This window comes from Siphateles boraxobius, unplaced genomic scaffold (assembly GCF_051911475.1).
Source record: "Siphateles boraxobius isolate OS27281-9 unplaced genomic scaffold, OSU_SipBor_1 77, whole genome shotgun sequence".
In the NCBI taxonomy this organism is placed as follows: Eukaryota; Metazoa; Chordata; class Actinopteri; order Cypriniformes; family Leuciscidae; genus Siphateles; species Siphateles boraxobius.
This window is the reverse complement of record NW_027509205.1, coordinates 1,141,334-1,155,698: the sequence shown is the minus strand read 5'-3', so window position 1 is coordinate 1,155,698 and position 14,365 is coordinate 1,141,334. Positions and strand designations below refer to the sequence as shown.

General features: G+C 38.0%; 6 non-coding genes across 6 annotated transcripts; 4 read left to right on the top strand and 2 right to left on the bottom strand.

Moving 5' to 3' along the window:
* The first annotated feature begins 706 nt into the window (after positions 1 to 706).
* Positions 707 to 778, top strand: trnae-uuc (transfer RNA glutamic acid (anticodon UUC)). Its single transcript has one exon. It is a non-coding gene; the product is annotated as a tRNA-Glu (tRNA).
* A 119-nt stretch (positions 779 to 897) lies between these two features.
* Positions 898 to 984, top strand: trnay-gua (transfer RNA tyrosine (anticodon GUA)). The gene is given in 2 exon segments: positions 898 to 934; positions 949 to 984. It is a non-coding gene; the product is annotated as a tRNA-Tyr (tRNA).
* Positions 985 to 1,098: 114 nt separating this feature from the next.
* trnae-cuc (transfer RNA glutamic acid (anticodon CUC)) lies at positions 1,099 to 1,170 on the bottom strand. Its single transcript has one exon. It is a non-coding gene; the product is annotated as a tRNA-Glu (tRNA).
* Positions 1,171 to 10,732: 9,562 nt separating this feature from the next.
* On the top strand, positions 10,733 to 10,804 carry trnae-uuc (transfer RNA glutamic acid (anticodon UUC)). The gene has a single exon. It is a non-coding gene; the product is annotated as a tRNA-Glu (tRNA).
* A 119-nt stretch (positions 10,805 to 10,923) lies between these two features.
* On the top strand, positions 10,924 to 11,010 carry trnay-gua (transfer RNA tyrosine (anticodon GUA)). The gene is given in 2 exon segments: positions 10,924 to 10,960; positions 10,975 to 11,010. It is a non-coding gene; the product is annotated as a tRNA-Tyr (tRNA).
* A 115-nt stretch (positions 11,011 to 11,125) lies between these two features.
* On the bottom strand, positions 11,126 to 11,197 carry trnae-cuc (transfer RNA glutamic acid (anticodon CUC)). Its single transcript has one exon. It is a non-coding gene; the product is annotated as a tRNA-Glu (tRNA).
* Between the last annotated feature and the right edge of the window lie 3,168 nt (positions 11,198 to 14,365).

The following is a 14,365-nucleotide window of genomic DNA, read 5'->3' as shown; positions in this document are numbered from 1 at the left end:
AGCCTGTACATTAAAATTTTTAAATTGACGTTTAAGATTTGAATTGAGAATTGAGATCCCCAACATGTGAGGCCTCCATCTTGAAGGTTTTTGTAGCAGGCCCCTCATCTGACCCCTTCCTGATGTTGGGTCCAGGTCTGTTAATAGCATGAGAAAAAGTAGATGTCATCACAGGCCTCTGCCCAGTCGAAAACCAACAGGTGGCGTGTAAGCTCACGGACACCTGATCAGGGGGCCAGTGGTGCAATGGATAAAGCGTCTGACTACGGATCAGAAGATTCTAGGTTCGACTCCTGGCTGGCTCGCTCTGCCTCGTTTACTATGCTGTCAGCCCTTAGCCGTTTTATTAACCCATAGTTTTTGTTATTATTATTATTGGATTGATTGAGAAATATTAAAAATTGACAGTCCAACAATAGGCTGCTTTGTCAGTAGGATAACGGTTACCATACAATACTATGCGTCTTTTAAAATGCATTGCATGAGTACTGTCACAAGGACATTGCTTTACGACCAGTTTGTACTGTCTATTATACCATCGCAAGAATGGGAGGAAACTGAGCCCCTCATGAGGCAAATGAGAGCTCCCTCTGTTGAGCCTGATGAAATTGAATTCAGTAAACAATCCCTTCGGATCATTCCCATGTTCTTAAAGGGGACGGTCACACACTAGAAGTAAAAGGGTCTGCTCCAGGCATAAGGAAGATCCCATATGGTCTAGCGGTCAGGATTCCTGGTTTTCACCCAGGCGGCCCGGGTTCGACTCCCGGTATGGGAAGATCGGGTTGTCTTTGCATCACTTAATCGAAACAACCAGCATGTATGTCTGTAGCAGTTTTAGCCAGTGGCGGAGATTCAGCAACCTGATATGTTGAGGTTCTGTCCCCAATCAGTGTGCCTTCGATAGCTCAGCTGGAAGAGCGGAGGACTGTAGGTGGCAAGTTGGCAATCCTTAGGTCGCTGGTTCAACTCCGGCTCGAAGGAGTTCTTTTTCACACATAAACTTTTCCTTGGCCCTGCTTCTCGACGAGGGTGTTAGCGCTTGAGGTCGTATTTCGCCATTTTACAATCACGGCCGCCGGTGGTGGGCAAAACTCATTCCCTGACCGGGAATCGAACCCGGGCCGCGGCGGTGAGAGCGCCGAATCCTAACCACTAGACCACCAGGGAAAGTCTGCTGACGACTTGCCCTCAAGCCTGGCTGTGGCCTTTACCCGATTTTGCAGCTAGACCACTAATACTTGTATTTTACTCCAGGAGAGGAGACGTCACCGACCCTGGCAAACTGACAAACTGTCACAGACTCTGTAGGAATATCCTAACAACACCACAACTTGCCATGAAAACAAAAACAATAAGATCGCCAACCTGCATCTCGAAGGTTTTTAAAGCAGTTTTTTGCAGACGTCTGTGGCCCTGGATCCCAGTTCTTCCACTGAGAAACTGTCACAGGCTCTGTAGTAATATCCTAACAACACCACAACTTAACATGTATTTTATTTTATTTCCTTTATTTTTCCAGGAAGGTCCCATTGAGATTAAAAGAAATCCCTTCCTCCAGGGAGTCCTGGCCAAGATGGCCACACTACAAATCACACACAAACACATATAAAACATTCCAGAAAGTCAGGGCACAACATTCATCATAAATCAAGTAAAACAACAGCATGATTCAATCATTGTATGCTGCAGTAAAAATTTTTAATACATTCAAAGGAGGAATTGTTTCAGGAGGGACAGTAGCTTCAAATTCATTCCACAGCCATGGAGCATAGTAGGAGAAAGATGATTTACCATGCTCTGAATGTACCCTAGGTACTACTAATTTAATCCCATTAGATGATCTAGTGCTATAGTTCTTTCTACATAAACATAGAAGACTAGTAATGTAATTTGGAAGTCTACCCATCAATGTCTTTACAATAAATTCTAACATATGGGATTTCCTTCTTTGATATAAAGAGGACCAACCCAAATAGTTGTGCAGCAAACAATGATGAGTACGTGAACAAGGATTTGTTATAAAACGCAGTGCAGCATGATAAACGCCATCCAGCCTTTTCAATAAATATGTAGACGCATGCATGTAAACAACATCACCATAGTCTAAAATAGGTAAAATAGTACTCTGTATTATTCTCTTTCTAGCTATAAAGGAAAAACATTTTTTTTCCCGAAAAAGAAAACCCAGTCTTGGTTTAAGCCTTTTCACCAAGTAATTAATGTGAACATCAAAGGCTAACTTCTCATCGAGCCATATTCCTACATATTTATAAGTTGGTACTCTTTCTATATGTAAACCCTCAATAGTCAGAATAGGCATAACAGTAGACATAGAACGGCTACGTGTAAAAAGAATATACTTCGTTTTATTTACATTTAAAACTAATTTTAGTTTCAACAAAGTAAGCTGAAAAGTATAAAAAGAATCCTTAAGAATTTCAATAGCCTGAGACACAGAGGATGCAGTGGAGTAAATAATTGTATCGTCAGCATAAAAATGTAGCTTTGCGGATTGTATTCTCTGCCCCAATTCATTAATAAAAATAGAAAAAAGAAATGGTGCCAATAAAGAACCTTGCGGGACACCCTTCCTGACTATTACCATGGATGAGGTGTAATTATCTACAGCAACACATTGAGTTCTATCCGATAAATAATTTTTAAACCAACTCACAGCCGAATTATCGAGGCCAACACTTTTAAGCCTCCGTAACAGTAAAACATGATCCACTAAGTCAAACGCTTTTGTCAAATAAAAAAATAAGGCAGCACAATGTTGTCTATTATCGAGAGCAGTAATTAAATCATGTAGTAGCTGTTATCGTACTATGGCCCGCTCTAAATCCTGACTGAAATGCGTTGTAAATATCATGACTAAGTAGATATTCTTTCATTTGATCATTTATAATAGATTCAAAAACTTTTGCTAAAACCGGTAATTTAGAAATCGGACGATAATTATTCAAATCGGAAGGATCGCCTCCTTTTAATAAAGGCATAACCATAGCCGATTTCCAAGATGGTGGAATTACATTAGTGGATAGACTCAAATTAAAAATCGATGCAATAGGTTCGGCAATAATATCTGCTGACAATTTTTAAAAAATTGGTTCAATTTGGTCAGACCCACCTGATTTCTTACAGTCTAAATTTCGGAGTAGTTTACGAACTTGGGACGGCAATACAGGGGCAAAAGAAAATAAATCTGATTCACTATTAGTCAACTCATCAGTTCTCTGTTCATCAAGGACCAAGGAATTGTCTGTTATCAAACCAGCTGAAATAAAATTACTATTAAACGTATTAACAATATCAGCCTTGTCTGTAATCAATCTTTGATTCAATTTTAAAACTTTTGGAAGATTAGTGGATGTATTTGATCCTATAAAAGATTTCGTTAATTTCCAAAATTTAGAAGGACAATTCATGTTATCATTAATCAGGTTTAAATAATACTGACTCTTCGAACTTTATATTAATTTTGTACACTTATTTCGTAATAATCTATATTGAGACCAGTCCTCCTCACCATTTGTTTTCTTTGCTTTAGACCAAGCCACGTTTCTTTGCTTAATAAGATTAGAGACGGATTGATTGAACCAAATATTATTTCTACCTCTCACCCGAAATCTATGTAAAGGAGCATGTTTATCACAAATTTCTAGAAAGATAGATTTGAAATAATCCCAAGCATCAACCACATCAGGTATAATTGAAACCAACTGTAAATCACTATTATATAGATCATGCAAAAAAGCCTGTACATTAAAATTTTTAAATTGACGTTTAAGATTTGAATTGAGAATTGAGATCCCCAACATGTGAGGCCTCCATCTTGAAGGTTTTTGTAGCAGGCCCCTCATCTGACCCCTTCCTGATGTTGGGTCCAGGTCTGTTAATAGCATGAGAAAAAGTAGATGTCATCACAGGCCTCTGCCCAGTCGAAAACCAACAGGTGGCGTGTAAGCTCACGGACACCTGGTCAGGGGGCCAGTGGTGCAATGGATAAAGCGTCTGACTACGGATCAGAAGATTCTAGGTTCGACTCCTGGCTGGCTCGCTCTGCCTCGTTTACTATGCTGTCAGCCCTTAGCCGTTTTATTAACCCATAGTTTTTGTTATTATTATTATTGGATTGATTGAGAAATATTAAAAATTGACAGTCCAACAATAGGCTGCTTTGTCAGTAGGATAACGGTTACCATACAATACTATGCGTCTTTTAAAATGCATTGCATGAGTACTGTCACAAGGACATTGCTTTACGACCAGTTTGTACTGTCTATTATACCATCGCAAGAATGGGAGGAAACTGAGCCCCTCATGAGGCAAATGAGAGCTCCCTCTGTTGAGCCTGATGAAATTGAATTCAGTAAACAATCCCTTCGGATCATTCCCATGTTCTTAAAGGGGACGGTCACACACTAGAAGTAAAAGGGTCTGCTCCAGGCATAAGGAAGATCCCATATGGTCTAGCGGTCAGGATTCCTGGTTTTCACCTGCATCTCGAAGGTTTTTAAAGCAGTTTTTTGCAGACGTCTGTGGCCCTGGATCCCAGTTCTTCCACTGAGAAACTGTCACAGGCTCTGTAGTAATATCCTAACAACACCACAACTTAACATGTATTTTATTTTATTTCCTTTATTTTTCCAGGAAGGTCCCATTGAGATTAAAAGAAATCCCTTCCTCCAGGGAGTCCTGGCCAAGATGGCCACACTACAAATCACACACAAACACATATAAAACATTCCAGAAAGTCAGGGCACAACATTCATCATAAATCAAGTAAAACAACAGCATGATTCAATCATTGTATGCTGCAGTAAAAATTTTTAATACATTCAAAGGAGGAATTGTTTCAGGAGGGACAGTAGCTTCAAATTCATTCCACAGCCATGGAGCATAGTAGGAGAAAGATGATTTACCATGCTCTGAATGTACCCTAGGTACTACTAATTTAATCCCATTAGATGATCTAGTGCTATAGTTCTTTCTACATAAACATAGAAGACTAGTAATGTAATTTGGAAGTCTACCCATCAATGTCTTTACAATAAATTCTAACATATGGGATTTCCTTCTTTGATATAAAGAGGACCAACCCAAATAGTTGTGCAGCAAACAATGATGAGTACGTGAACAAGAATTTGTTATAAAACGCAGTGCAGCATGATAAACGCCATCCAGCCTTTTCAATAAATATGCAGACGCATGCATGTAAACAACATCACCATAGTCTAAAATAGGTAAAATAGTACTCTGTATTATTCTCTTTCTAGCTATAAAGGAAAAACATTTTTTTTCCCGAAAAAGAAAACCCAGTCTTGGTTTAAGCCTTTTCACCAAGTAATTAATGTGAACATCAAAGGCTAACTTCTCATCGAGCCATATTCCTAAATATTTATAAGTTGGTACTCTTTCTATATGTAAACCCTCAATAGTCAGAATAGGCATAACAGTAGACATAGAACGGCTACGTGTAAAAAGAATATACTTCGTTTTATTTACATTTAAAACTAATTTTAGTTTCAACAAAGTAAGCTGAAAAGTATAAAAAGAATCCTTAAGAATTTCAATAGCCTGAGACACAGAGGATGCAGTGGAGTAAATAATTGTATCGTCAGCATAAAAATGTAGCTTTGCGGATTGTATTCTCTGCCCCAATTCATTAATAAAAATAGAAAAAAGAAATGGTGCCAATAAAGAACCTTGCGGGACACCCTTCCTGACTATTACCATGGATGAGGTGTAATTATCTACAGCAACACATTGAGTTCTATCCGATAAATAATTTTTAAACCAACTCACAGCCGAATTATCGAGGCCAACACTTTTAAGCCTCCGTAACAGTAAAACATGATCCACTAAGTCAAACGCTTTTGTCAAATAAAAAAATAAGGCAGCACAATGTTGTCTATTATCGAGAGCAGTAATTAAATCATGTAGTAGCTGTTATCGTACTATGGCCCGCTCTAAATCCTGACTGAAATGCGTTGTAAATATCATGACTAAGTAGATATTCTTTCATTTGATCATTTATAATAGATTCAAAAACTTTTGCTAAAACCGGTCATTTAGAAATCGGACGATAATTATTCAAATCGGAAGGATCGCCTCCTTTTAATAAAGGCATAACCATAGCCGATTTCCAAGATGGTGGAATTACATTAGTGGATAGACTCAAATTAAAAATCGATGCAATAGGTTCGGCAATAATATCTGCTGACAATTTTTAAAAAATTGGTTCAATTTGGTCAGACCCACCTGATTTCTTACAGTCTAAATTTCGGAGTAGTTTACGAACTTGGGACGGCAATACAGGGGCAAAAGAAAATAAATCTGATTCACTATTAGTCAACTCATCAGTTCTCTGTTCATCAAGGACCAAGGAATTGTCTGTTATCAAACCAGCTGAAATAAAATTACTATTAAACGTATTAACAATATCAGCCTTGTCTGTAATCAATCTTTGATTCAATTTTAAAACTTTTGGAAGATTAGTGGATGTATTTGATCCTATAAAAGATTTCGTTAATTTCCAAAATTTAGAAGGACAATTCATGTTATCATTAATCAGGTTTAAATAATACTGACTCTTCGAACTTTATATTAATTTTGTACACTTATTTCGTAATAATCTATATTGAGACCAGTCCTCCTCACCATTTGTTTTCTTTGCTTTAGACCAAGCCACGTTTCTTTGCTTAATAAGATTAGAGACGGATTGATTGAACCAAATATTATTTCTACCTCTCACCCGAAATCTACGTAAAGGAGCATGTTTATCACAAATTTCTAGAAAGATAGATTTGAAATAATCCCAAGCATCAACCACATCAGGTATAATTGAAACCAACTGTAAATCACTATTATATAGATCATGCAAAAAAGCCTGTACATTAAAATTTTTAAATTGACGTTTAAGATTTGAATTGAGAATTGAGATCCCCAACATGTGAGGCCTCCATCTTGAAGGTTTTTGTAGCAGGCCCCTCATCTGACCCCTTCCTGATGTTGGGTCCAGGTCTGTTAATAGCATGAGAAAAAGTAGATGTCATCACAGGCCTCTGCCCAGTCGAAAACCAACAGGTGGCGTGTAAGCTCACAGACACCTGATCAGGGGGCCAGTGGTGCAATGGATAAAGCGTCTGACTACGGATCAGAAGATTCTAGGTTCGACTCCTGGCTGGCTCGCTCTGCCTCGTTTACTATGCTGTCAGCCCTTAGCCGTTTTATTAACCCATAGTTTTTGTTATTATTATTATTGGATTGATTGAGAAATATTAAAAATTGACAGTCCAACAATAGGCTGCTTTGTCAGTAGGATAACGGTTACCATACAATACTATGCGTCTTTTAAAATGCATTGCATGAGTACTGTCACAAGGACATTGCTTTACGACCAGTTTGTACTGTCTATTATACCATCGCAAGAATGGGAGGAAACTGAGCCCCTCATGAGGCAAATGAGAGCTCCCTCTGTTGAGCCTGATGAAATTGAATTCAGTAAACAATCCCTTCGGATCATTCCCATGTTCTTAAAGGGGACGGTCACACACTAGAAGTAAAAGGGTCTGCTCCAGGCATAAGGAAGATCCCATATGGTCTAGCGGTCAGGATTCCTGGTTTTCACCTGCATCTCGAAGGTTTTTAAAGCAGTTTTTTGCAGACGTCTGTGGCCCTGGATCCCAGTTCTTCCACTGAGAAACTGTCACAGGCTCTGTAGTAATATCCTAACAACACCACAACTTAACATGTATTTTATTTTATTTCCTTTATTTTTCCAGGAAGGTCCCATTGAGATTAAAAGAAATCCCTTCCTCCAGGGAGTCCTGGCCAAGATGGCCACACTACAAATCACACACAAACACATATAAAACATTCCAGAAAGTCAGGGCACAACATTCATCATAAATCAAGTAAAACAACAGCATGATTCAATCATTGTATGCTGCAGTAAAAATTTTTAATACATTCAAAGGAGGAATTGTTTCAGGAGGGACAGTAGCTTCAAATTCATTCCACAGCCATGGAGCATAGTAGGAGAAAGATGATTTACCATGCTCTGAATGTACCCTAGGTACTACTAATTTAATCCCATTAGATGATCTAGTGCTATAGTTCTTTCTACATAAACATAGAAGACTAGTAATGTAATTTGGAAGTCTACCCATCAATGTCTTTACAATAAATTCTAACATATGGGATTTCCTTCTTTGATATAAAGAGGACCAACCCAAATAGTTGTGCAGCAAACAATGATGAGTACGTGAACAAGAATTTGTTATAAAACGCAGTGCAGCATGATAAACGCCATCCAGCCTTTTCAATAAATATGCAGACGCATGCATGTAAACAACATCACCATAGTCTAAAATAGGTAAAATAGTACTCTGTATTATTCTCTTTCTAGCTATAAAGGAAAAACATTTTTTTTCCCGAAAAAGAAAACCCAGTCTTGGTTTAAGCCTTTTCACCAAGTAATTAATGTGAACATCAAAGGCTAACTTCTCATCGAGCCATATTCCTAAATATTTATAAGTTGGTACTCTTTCTATATGTAAACCCTCAATAGTCAGAATAGGCATAACAGTAGACATAGAACGGCTACGTGTAAAAAGAATATACTTCGTTTTATTTACATTTAAAACTAATTTTAGTTTCAACAAAGTAAGCTGAAAAGTATAAAAAGAATCCTTAAGAATTTCAATAGCCTGAGACACAGAGGATGCAGTGGAGTAAATAATTGTATCGTCAGCATAAAAATGTAGCTTTGCGGATTGTATTCTCTGCCCCAATTCATTAATAAAAATAGAAAAAAGAAATGGTGCCAATAAAGAACCTTGCGGGACACCCTTCCTGACTATTACCATGGATGAGGTGTAATTATCTACAGCAACACATTGAGTTCTATCCGATAAATAATTTTTAAACCAACTCACAGCCGAATTATCGAGGCCAACACTTTTAAGCCTCCGTAACAGTAAAACATGATCCACTAAGTCAAACGCTTTTGTCAAATAAAAAAATAAGGCAGCACAATGTTGTCTATTATCGAGAGCAGTAATTAAATCATGTAGTAGCTGTTATCGTACTATGGCCCGCTCTAAATCCTGACTGAAATGCGTTGTAAATATCATGACTAAGTAGATATTCTTTCATTTGATCATTTATAATAGATTCAAAAACTTTTGCTAAAACCGGTCATTTAGAAATCGGACGATAATTATTCAAATCGGAAGGATCGCCTCCTTTTAATAAAGGCATAACCATAGCCGATTTCCAAGATGGTGGAATTACATTAGTGGATAGACTCAAATTAAAAATCGATGCAATAGGTTCGGCAATAATATCTGCTGACAATTTTTAAAAAATTGGTTCAATTTGGTCAGACCCACCTGATTTCTTACAGTCTAAATTTCGGAGTAGTTTACGAACTTGGGACGGCAATACAGGGGCAAAAGAAAATAAATCTGATTCACTATTAGTCAACTCATCAGTTCTCTGTTCATCAAGGACCAAGGAATTGTCTGTTATCAAACCAGCTGAAATAAAATTACTATTAAACGTATTAACAATATCAGCCTTGTCTGTAATCAATCTTTGATTCAATTTTAAAACTTTTGGAAGATTAGTGGATGTATTTGATCCTATAAAAGATTTCGTTAATTTCCAAAATTTAGAAGGACAATTCATGTTATCATTAATCAGGTTTAAATAATACTGACTCTTCGAACTTTATATTAATTTTGTACACTTATTTCGTAATAATCTATATTGAGACCAGTCCTCCTCACCATTTGTTTTCTTTGCTTTAGACCAAGCCACGTTTCTTTGCTTAATAAGATTAGAGACGGATTGATTGAACCAAATATTATTTCTACCTCTCACCCGAAATCTACGTAAAGGAGCATGTTTATCACAAATTTCTAGAAAGATAGATTTGAAATAATCCCAAGCATCAACCACATCAGGTATAATTGAAACCAACTGTAAATCACTATTATATAGATCATGCAAAAAAGCCTGTACATTAAAATTTTTAAATTGACGTTTAAGATTTGAATTGAGAATTGAGATCCCCAACATGTGAGGCCTCCATCTTGAAGGTTTTTGTAGCAGGCCCCTCATCTGACCCCTTCCTGATGTTGGGTCCAGGTCTGTTAATAGCATGAGAAAAAGTAGATGTCATCACAGGCCTCTGCCCAGTCGAAAACCAACAGGTGGCGTGTAAGCTCACAGACACCTGATCAGGGGGCCAGTGGTGCAATGGATAAAGGGTCTGACTACGGATCAGAAGATTCTAGGTTCGACTCCTGGCTGGCTCGCTCTGCCTCGTTTACTATGCTGTCAGCCCTTAGCCGTTTTATTAACCCATAGTTTTTGTTATTATTATTATTGGATTGATTGAGAAATATTAAAAATTGACAGTCCAACAATAGGCTGCTTTGTCAGTAGGATAACGGTTACCATACAATACTATGCGTCTTTTAAAATGCATTGCATGAGTACTGTCACAAGGACATTGCTTTACGACCAGTTTGTACTGTCTATTATACCATCGCAAGAATGGGAGGAAACTGAGCCCCTCATGAGGCAAATGAGAGCTCCCTCTGTTGAGCCTGATGAAATTGAATTCAGTAAACAATCCCTTCGGATCATTCCCATGTTCTTAAAGGGGACGGTCACACACTAGAAGTAAAAGGGTCTGCTCCAGGCATAAGGAAGATCCCATATGGTCTAGCGGTCAGGATTCCTGGTTTTCACCCAGGCGGCCCGGGTTCGACTCCCGGTATGGGAAGATCGGGTTGTCTTTGCATCACTTAATCGAAACAACCAGCATGTATGTCTGTAGCAGTTTTAGCCAGTGGCGGAGATTCAGCAACCTGATATGTTGAGGTTCTGTCCCCAATCAGTGTGCCTTCGATAGCTCAGCTGGAAGAGCGGAGGACTGTAGGTGGCAAGTTGGCAATCCTTAGGTCGCTGGTTCAACTCCGGCTCGAAGGAGTTCTTTTTCACACATAAACTTTTCCTTGGCCCTGCTTCTCGACGAGGGTGTTAGCGCTTGAGTTCGTATTTCGCCATTTTACAATCACGGCCGCCGGTGGTGGGCAAAAACTCATTCCCTGACCGGGAATCGAACCCGGGCCGCGGCGGTGAGAGCGCCGAATCCTAACCACTAGACCACCAGGGAAAGTCTGCTGACGACTTGCCCTCAAGCCTGGCTGTGGCCTTTACCCGATTTTGCAGCAAGACCACTAATACTTGTATTTTACTCCAGGAGAGGAGACGTCACCGACCCTGGCAAACTGACAAACTGTCACAGACTCTGTAGGAATATCCTAACAACACCACAACTTGCCATGAAAACAAAAACAATAAGATCGCCAACCTGCATCTCGAAGGTTTTTAAAGCAGTTTTTTGCAGACGTCTGTGGCCCTGGATCCCAGTTCTTCCACTGAGAAACTGTCACAGGCTCTGTAGTAATATCCTAACAACACCACAACTTAACATGTATTTTATTTTATTTCCTTTATTTTTCCAGGAAGGTCCCATTGAGATTAAAAGAAATCCCTTCCTCCAGGGAGTCCTGGCCAAGATGGCCACACTACAAATCACACACAAACACATATAAAACATTCCAGAAAGTCAGGGCACAACATTCATCATAAATCAAGTAAAACAACAGCATGATTCAATCATTGTATGCTGCAGTAAAAAATTTTAATACATTCAAAGGAGGAATTGTTTCAGGAGGGACAGTAGCTTCAAATTCATTCCACAGCCATGGAGCATAGTAGGAGAAAGATGATTTACCATGCTCTGAATGTACCCTAGGTACTACTAATTTAATCCCATTAGATGATCTAGTGCTATAGTTCTTTCTACATAAACATAGAAGACTAGTAATGTAATTTGGAAGTCTACCCATCAATGTCTTTACAATAAATTCTAACATATGGGATTTCCTTCTTTGATATAAAGAGGACCAACCCAAATAGTTGTGCAGCAAACAATGATGAGTACGTGAACAAGAATTTGTTATAAAACGCAGTGCAGCATGATAAACGCCATCCAGCCTTTTCAATAAATATGTAGACGCATGCATGTAAACAACATCACCATAGTCTAAAATAGGTAAAATAGTACTCTGTATTATTCTCTTTCTAGCTATAAAGGAAAAACATTTTTTTTCCCGAAAAAGAAAACCCAGTCTTGGTTTAAGCCTTTTCACCAAGTAATTAATGTGAACATCAAAGGCTAACTTCTCATCGAGCCATATTCCTACATATTTATAAGTTGCTACTCTTTCTATATGTAAACCCTCAATAGTCAGAATAGGCATAACAGTAGACATAGAACGGCTACGTGTAAAAAGAATATACTTCGTTTTATTTACATTTAAAACTAATTTTAGTTTCAACAAAGTAAGCTGAAAAGTATAAAAAGAATCCTTAAGAATTTCAATAGCCTGAGACACAGAGGATGCAGTGGAGTAAATAATTGTATCGTCAGCATAAAAATGTAGCTTTGCGGATTGTATTCTCTGCCCCAATTCATTAATAAAAATAGAAAAAAGAAATGGTGCCAATAAAGAACCTTGCGGGACACCCTTCCTGACTATTACCATGGATGAGGTGTAATTATCTACAGCAACACATTGAGTTCTATCCGATAAATAATTTTTAAACCAACTCACAGCCGAATTATCGAGGCCAACACTTTTAAGCCTCCGTAACAGTAAAACATGATCCACTAAGTCAAACGCTTTTGTCAAATAAAAAAATAAGGCAGCACAATGTTGTCTATTATCGAGAGCAGTAATTAAATCATGTAGTAGCTGTTATCGTACTATGGCCCGCTCTAAATCCTGACTGAAATGCGTTGTAAATATCATGACTAAGTAGATATTCTTTCATTTGATCATTTATAATAGATTCAAAAACTTTTGCTAAAACCGGTAGTTTAGAAATCGGACGATAATTATTCAAATCGGAAGGATCGCCTCCTTTTAATAAAGGCATAACCATAGCCGATTTCCAAGATGGTGGAATTACATTAGTGGATAGACTCAAATTAAAAATCGATGCAATAGGTTCGGCAATAATATCTGCTGACAATTTTTAAAAAATTGGTTCAATTTGGTCAGACCCACCTGATTTCTTACAGTCTAAATTTCGGAGTAGTTTACGAACTTGGGACGGCAATACAGGGGCAAAAGAAAATAAATCTGATTCACTATTAGTCAACTCATCAGTTCTCTGTTCATCAAGGACCAAGGAATTGTCTGTTATCAAACCAGCTGAAATAAAATTACTATTAAACGTATTAACAATATCAGCCTTGTCTGTAATCAATCTTTGATTCAATTTTAAAACTTTTGGAAGATTAGTGGATGTATTTGATCCTATAAAAGATTTCGTTAATTTCCAAAATTTAGAAGGACAATTCATGTTATCATTAATCAGGTTTAAATAATACTGACTCTTCGAACTTTATATTAATTTTGTACACTTATTTCGTAATAATCTATATTGAGACCAGTCCTCCTCACCATTTGTTTTCTTTGCTTTAGACCAAGCCACGTTTCTTTGCTTAATAAGATTAGAGACGGATTGATTGAACCAAATATTATTTCTACCTCTCACCCGAAATCTACGTAAAGGAGCATGTTTATCACAAATTTCTAGAAAGATAGATTTGAAATAATCCCAAGCATCAACCACATCAGGTATAATTGAAACCAACTGTAAATCACTATTATATAGATCATGCAAAAAAGCCTGTACATTAAAATTTTTAAATTGACGTTTAAGATTTGAATTGAGAATTGAGATCCCCAACATGTGAGGCCTCCATCTTGAAGGTTTTTGTAGCAGGCCCCTCATCTGACCCCTTCCTGATGTTGGGTCCAGGTCTGTTAATAGCATGAGAAAAAGTAGATGTCATCACAGGCCTCTGCCCAGTCGAAAACCAACAGGTGGCGTGTAAGCTCACGGACACCTGATCAGGGGGCCAGTGGTGCAATGGATAAAGCGTCTGACTACGGATCAGAAGATTCTAGGTTCGACTCCTGGCTGGCTCGCTCTGCCTCGTTTACTATGCTGTCAGCCCTTAGCCGTTTTATTAACCCATAGTTTTTGTTATTATTATTATTGGATTGATTGAGAAATATTAAAAATTGACAGTCCAACAATAGGCTGCTTTGTCAGTAGGATAACGGTTACCATACAATACTATGCGTCTTTTAAAATGCATTGCATGAGTACTGTCACAAGGACATTGCTTTACGACCAGTTTGTACTGTCTATTATACCATCGCAAGAATGGGAGGAAACTGAGCCCCTCATGAGGCAAATG